The sequence below is a fragment of the Montipora foliosa genome, chromosome 11 (assembly GCF_036669935.1).
Source record: "Montipora foliosa isolate CH-2021 chromosome 11, ASM3666993v2, whole genome shotgun sequence".
Classification (NCBI taxonomy): domain Eukaryota; kingdom Metazoa; phylum Cnidaria; class Anthozoa; order Scleractinia; family Acroporidae; genus Montipora; species Montipora foliosa.
The window spans coordinates 29157893-29165046 of NC_090879.1; the positions used below are offsets into that span (position 1 = coordinate 29157893).

The 7154-nt window shown below is 39.4% G+C and overlaps 1 long non-coding RNA gene across 1 annotated transcript in view; it reads left to right on the plus strand.

Moving 5' to 3' along the window:
• Positions 1–1989: 1989 nt before the first annotated feature.
• LOC137974901 (uncharacterized) overlaps positions 1990–7154 on the plus strand; it is a 7272-nt gene continuing 2107 nt past the window's right edge. The window contains exons 1-2 of the long non-coding RNA XR_011117510.1: positions 1990–2150; positions 6463–6774. This is a non-coding gene — a long non-coding RNA (uncharacterized lncRNA). The remainder of the gene's footprint in view (positions 2151–6462; positions 6775–7154) is intronic.

A 7154-nucleotide genomic window follows, 5' to 3' on the forward strand; every position in this document is an offset into this window, starting at 1 on the left:
GGTTTCCTCATTAATGGTTGGTTTCCTCTGTAGTCTTACCGACTGGTACTCGACCAAAGGCATTGTCGGTGTTCATCTGAACTGAAAGTCCACCTGTTTCCGTAAATGCAAGAACTTTGGGTTGCTCATCTGGCATGCTGGTCATGCACTGTAGATAGACATATACCTTGCGTAATTAGTGTTGTCATACACAAAACACCGTCATGATGGTAACATTTGACGTGTATGCAAGCAAGGTGCAGACTCCAGTTGCCTTCCCTAGACGCATGAATCATGTGTAACATTAGCTCTACCATGTCGACATATGGCACCCAGACCGCTTGTTTTACTCAGGTGTTCCTTGTATTTCTTGGATAGGTCGAACAGAACCTTGAATGCATGGCAGTGAAGAATGTGATCAAGTCTTGATTTCTGTAATTTTGTCAGCATTCCAGCTATGTCCGCTAGAGCATTCAACTTGTTGATTTGTGCAGCATTTTGAAGATGATTGCTATTAATCCACTGCTGAAATCCTGCCTATGCCCCACATCTGAATTGCTTCATAGGAGAATTTGTGAAAGTACATGGCTCTGTTGCCACGACCCTCAATTAATGTAGGAACCGACCCTTTAGCCAGGACACCTGACTCGATAACATAGATCTCTGAGTTCAGCCTCTTAAAACCTCTTCCTGATAATTGACATAAGAGTAGGAGTATATAGCTCGCTCAAAAAAACAAGTTATGCTTGGAACTTGGAGGCTTTGTGTAATGCGAAGAGATTGATTGAGGACTGCATTCATTGTCAACATGCTTGTTGCTGGAGCATTTATCATGGGTAAGTAAACAAGTGAACATTACTCTTGACGATACCAAATTCCCAGTGAGTGACTTCACTGCTGTGGGGAGAAGGATATGTTTCTTTGGCTTATATTAGAATGGCCTCTTGTTAGAGCGGTTTTCAGTTGAGTGTCGAAAGTAATTTGCGAATTGCTTTGGTTTTGCATTACTTCACTCAGTGATTGGTTCAAAGTTCGCTTTGTGTCGGCTACATGTAATTACATTGTGTACTTCAAGTTTTGATGGTTTACTGGATTGTCTCCGTCCTTTTTGATTGACCAAAGTGATTACTTTGATTTTGGTTTTACGCCACTCGGTTGAAACTCGCCCTATAGCAAACACCAGGTCTTGAGTAACAGAGCCCTTGAGCCATTTCATCCTTTCCGTTAGAGCTGAGTCACTTCCAATAAAAGGAATGATGATGTAGGAACGTGTCAACGATCTCATGAGCAACTTCAGGAGCCATTTGTGCTTTTCACTGAAGTGGTCTTTCAGTGATCGTCCAAGCTGTGTTGCTACACTTATAGGGCCTCTGAAACACCCACCTGCTTAGTACAACACCTTAGTAAGTTAACCTCCTTCTCGAGTTGAAAGCAAATCAGGGCAAGCTCGTCTCTTGTAAGGCCATCTGGATAAACAACAGCATGATGTTGGAATCCATCTGAATCATTTGTAATGTGTCTTTAAACCCGTTTTCCAACTTTCGCTTGAGATGTTTGCTTGTTGATGGCATTATCTTTTCCAGACTGAGTGTAACATGAATCCCTTTAATTTTCTCGTTAGGTTTTGAGAGTTCTACAGTGCTCTTATAAGCAAAATATCATTTCTGATATAATCGAACAACTTGACCAATGCCTCTGTCTCAATGTTACTATAATACTCATCACCTGCATTTTCATCTTTGTTGGAACTTTTAGTGCTCTTGTTGCTGATATTTGTGTACTGACGATAACAGGAGCAGTGGTAATGAGCCTCGGCTGCTACTAATTCATGGGAAAGGAGAGCTAGAACATGTGAATCCATCATAATCTCTGCCTCATTTCTTACTGATATATCTGTTCCTAGCTTTCTAGCTTTTCTTGAGATCTCTTTTGCCCTTGTTCCTCTTTTGAATTTGGTCTTTCTTTTCGCAGAATATGCAGACCTTTCCAAACACCCTGGGCGTACTTGGCGTACCTCACCTACAGTAGATGCTCTTCGTTCACCTTCTGCAGTCCACTACATACCCAGGCTGCTCCTGCTTTTCATCAGAAAGGATCTTTTTCAGATTTTTTTTTCATAGTGAAAATGCTTAGACACTTTCTGTGGTAATAGACTTCAGGAACTTCATCCAGTGAGTTAACTTGAATGTGCTGAACTTTTTCATGATGACTAATTTGTGCGGCCTGTTATAGTGTTCGCCACAATTCTACAGAATTCGGACTCGCTAGTGCTGTGTCATCGTTGCTACAGTGACTATCAAGCAATAATTATTTTTCCCTTCTTGCACACTTCTCTGGAATTTCTGAGTCCTCATACATCTCCAGATCAGAGGACCACTGAACTGGTTTAAAAAGTAATAGAATTCTAGAGGAACTGTTAATATGAAACGAGATGGCAGCTACTCTAGTGTCAGTCTTCTCAGGCATGACACCTTTAATTTTACAGTCTAATACCTGCATGTTATCATGAATAATTTCCTGTCACCATTTTATGAATGCAGACTATATTCCAAGGACAGTAAGGGTACACCTTTCCCCTTTTTTTTAATATTCAAACCTGGAGGTGGAAGGGGAGTTGAAGGGGAGGGGAGTGTAATGGGCAAAGAAGGCACAGGACAAACAGCTTGTACATCTTGTCCAGCATTTACCACAGACTAGAAATTAATTTTATAAAGTACACAACTGTTAACACATGTGTTGAGTCCCCTTTCTTTGCTTCAGACATCTTTCTGCATAAAATGTGTTAAATATTTATGATCTTTTGATCTAGTGAACCATGATTTTACCGCACTAACAAGGCAAGTGGATTATTGCAATCACAAAAGAAATACTTATATTGCTCCATGTCTTTCGTTTCAATTATATTTTACCTTGCTCGCAAAACAATAAGTCTGTGGTCAAGAAAAAATAGGATGTCCTAATGACAACAAAAATAGTTCTCATTTATTCTCTTGTATACAGAGCGAGGTCACGTGACATCCTTAAGGGCCCACGGACGAATTTTCCGAGCATTGCTAGGGAAGTGAAATGTTACTTCCGGTGACTAACGTCATCATATAGTGAGCTGACCAGAAAACCCACCCACAAGCAAAAATCACCGCACGAACTGTTCTTTCCATCCAAGATTTGTCCTCGCCCTTTCTGGCGCTCGTTCTCAGATCAACTGCGCATGCGTAAACGAACTGACTTCCGGTTTGAGAAAAAACCTAAATTTCCGTCGGTCTTTAAATTGAATTAATTTTTTTTCATATGGCACGTTTCACCTCCAAATACAGAATATAGGTAAGCATTGATTTTTTCAAATCATCTTTTTTGAAAATTTTATGGATATTTCAGGATCGTTTATCTCTCTAAAATGAACATTTTTCAAAATAAAAAGAAAACCATGCTTGGCTGGATGCAAAAACGAATACAAATTATGAAACCACTGATTAAATACCCAAATTGTGTAGCACGTAGACAAATTTAGAGTTTTCTTTTATTGGTCTCGTGACCATGGGCGTGGCTTGATGACGTCATATTTAGGGTCATTGGTTTACAAAAGTTAGAAACTGACCAAAATTATGCCAAATTCTCTCAAATTAGTTAACTATTACATCCTTAGCAACGCACCCCAAAAAATACGTCAGTGGGCCCTTAAGCTACCGCTAAAGACTTGCTATCATACAATTTTGGGATCTACTTATTATAAGATTTAATTTGACGTATGATAACCTTTGCCACTTCAGGTGGTATCGATCTGCCATTTTTAGCGTCTTTGCTCATGGACAAATGCTGTAATTCAACCACACTGTCAGTAAGAACTTGTGGTTGAGAACCGGATTTTTCTTGTCATCTTTTTTTATGGGCCTTACAATAGCAAGCAGCAAATTTGGCGAGGCACAGAGTATCATTGGTTTAAGCACGTACAGTTCGATGGAATTTGACTTACACACATCTGTACTTCAACCATCCGGTTAATTTAATAATCAAGTTTTCTTGCAACCTCGTTCTCAGGACCTCTCCTCTTCTCTTCTCCATGGTTAGAGAAAAAGAGGGACCCTGGGAATGAGGTATGGAACACACTATTTTGTAAAGAAACAAAAATATCAATTTCTGTTACATTTCTGTTACTGTCATCATAGCTAATGACAATTTGAACACATTCTTGTCAGAAGTCCCATAGCTACCGGCCCACTCTTGACCACCCACTAATTATGCAGAAGAGGGATTCCAGTAAGCCCCATCAACCTCCGCCCCCCTCCCTTTCAACACACCTATCCTGCCCTCATCAGAGGCTCTGCCAGGGTAAATTCTGACGAGTGACATGGCTACGCTACTAGAGGACTATTAGTCATTTGCCTTTTCTGTCCAACCTTTTCTGTTGGATGATACAAAAACAATTAGACTTTTCGCCCTCAAGGGTCACAGGTCAATAGCCCATTCGTCTCCGCCTCATGAGCTATTGACCCGTAGCCCGCAAGGGCTAATTGAGGTGTAATTGTTAAATAGACTATAATTAGGTTAATTAATAAGTTTGAGGTAGAAAGTAAACAAACAAAACAAACGAAACAAAGCAAAGCCATGACACGGGCCGGTGCAACTACAACTAAACAGGAAGTCATTCTCGGGATTCGGCTGTAAGCAGATATCTTTAAGCTCAAACTAGAGCTTTGGAGAAAGGAAGCATTTTTTACATGTAAAGGTATTTTATTCCAATTATCGGCTGCGGCAAACTGAATTTGCCATAATTAGTTCTTGGCCGAGGTATAAACAGATTTTGTTTGGATCTTTAACGTGTACAATATTTGGAGGGCCTCTCTGATGTTCGTGAAATAGGAGTCATAACTATCAGGAAGCAAGTTATTTTGATGTTTTTATACAAGATCACCCATTTGTAATTTAGTAATTTGAAATTTATATGTCCAGTATACTTAATGTAGTAAACTGGGGTCTGCAGTGATTTCGCCAGCCTAAATTTATTATAATCCTTAGTACTCTTTCCTGTAGCAGTAGCAAAAAATTTAATTTAGTCGGGTAGGTACTTGCCCATGAGACAGTGCAGTACGAAAGATGTGATTAAATTAAACTATTATAATATAAACAATTTTAAATATTCATGGTAAGATAGGAACGAACTTTGTAAATAATGCCAACACATTTAATAACTTTCCGTGAAATGTAGTTAAAATGAGAATTCCACTGCAAGTCTTGGTCAATAAGTACCCCCAAATATTTAGTTTGGTAGTTTATATTTATAGATGTACAATTAAGATCAATATTAACGCCACCATTGAATAGATTTAAGGCAACAATACAATACATACTTAATTGACAACTCCCCATAGGGGCTTTTCAGGGCCAATGAAATACAATCACGACAGAACATTTAACAACAACCGTAAAGAATCGCGACTGGCCAGAGGCAACCTAGTTAGCTATTACTAGTGCAGCTGAGAAGTTGAACCAGGGATTACCAGAAACAAATTCAACCAGTGGTGAACGTGTCTTGAACCCGGGATTCCCGGATCTTAAGGCCGGTGCCTAGTATTGTTATTGCGCATACGTTCTGCCCATGTCCAGATACTCGGATTTCCTATGGGTGCGGCTTAAAACTATGCAGAGAAATTAAAGTAGATCTTAGTAAGTACTCTTGGTATCTAAAAAGAAAATTGGGGGTAACCATGCATTCTTTAGAGATAATTGAGCTTCAATTTAAGAAAGAACGCCATACATTGCTTTGTATTCTAGAGCTTTATACAAATATTGTTCATGAATTATCTTTGAAAAATGCGTGGTTACCCCCAATTTTCTTTTTGGATTTCAAGAACACTTGGGAAGATCTACCTTTCCTGCATAATCATAAATCGGCGTAAAAATACCTTTGAATTAGTAGGCACCGTCCTTAAGGCAAGCGCCCTAACCATGCACTGGGTCGCACTGCCTCCATTCTTTTGCCTCGATGAAAATAACGCAGAGATTGTTTTGGACTTGTTAATCGTCAATCTGGAGCCGTTTGCTCGAAGGCCGGTTAGCGTTATCCGTTGGTTACCAGGTATCAAAACCTATAGGTTTCCATGGTATTTAACACTGGTTAGCGCTAACCATGCTTCCAGCAACCTGGCCAGCAACCCTGGCCAGTCCCAGAGAGCATGAAGTTCTTTCCTCACCACAGATATTAAGGAGTTAACATTATTATGGGAAACTAAAATATTCATGTCATCAGCGTTTAACACAACATGAATTAATTGGGATATAAATTGAGCATCGTTGACATAAATTACAAAAGGTATCGGCCCAAAATTGAGGCTTGAGGAATGGTCCCTATTAAATAGGAAATTCCAGTTAAAGTAAACAGGTATCAGGTGGGTCACTTAATGTTGAGCTAACGTAGTTTTGAAATCCTATATTAATTTTTTTCTTTTAGTAGCACTTTAACCAAAGCAAGGTTTCTTCTTCTTTCAGTTTCCGTGTGGTAATGGAGGAATGAGAGAGCCCGGGTTGAAGCTGGATTACATCCTCTAACCCAAAGCTGCTCAAGCACCATAGCTTCTGGGGGTTGGACACAAAGGCCAGCTGGCTTATTGGTCTTGGCAGCAGAAAGGGCCAGACGTTAAGGAAGACAAGGGCTGCATCACGGATGACGTAAAATGTGGAAGAACAAAGAAAAATGTCACAATGCCATGGGCAAGAGCGACGAGACATTTAACGCTCTTGCGACAAGTTAATCGCCTTCTGTGAAGAGAGGGAGTGACTGTTTTTATCTCTGATGGATGGGTAAGCATTGGTAGCAACAACTGTCTTTTTTTGCTGTAATAATAATAATAATAATAATAATAATACATCTTATATAGCGCATCTATCCATAACAATGATCAGTGCACTTAGAATAAAAATATAGATAAAATTAAAACTAAAAAATAAAAATATATACATGTAGAAAAAATAATGTTCAATGCATAGTTATGACGTAGTATGATATCACATTTCAAACATGAATAGCTCTGCGCATGCACTCTCTTTGGTGACGCAGTTTGTTGCTTAAGTGAGTTCGCATTACGTGTGTCTTTTGTGTGAAATATAGGGGGAATCGGTTAAAAGCGCGCAAAGTTATCAACGTTTTATTTTTTTTTCAAAATGGCGGCCGCCAAAAATCA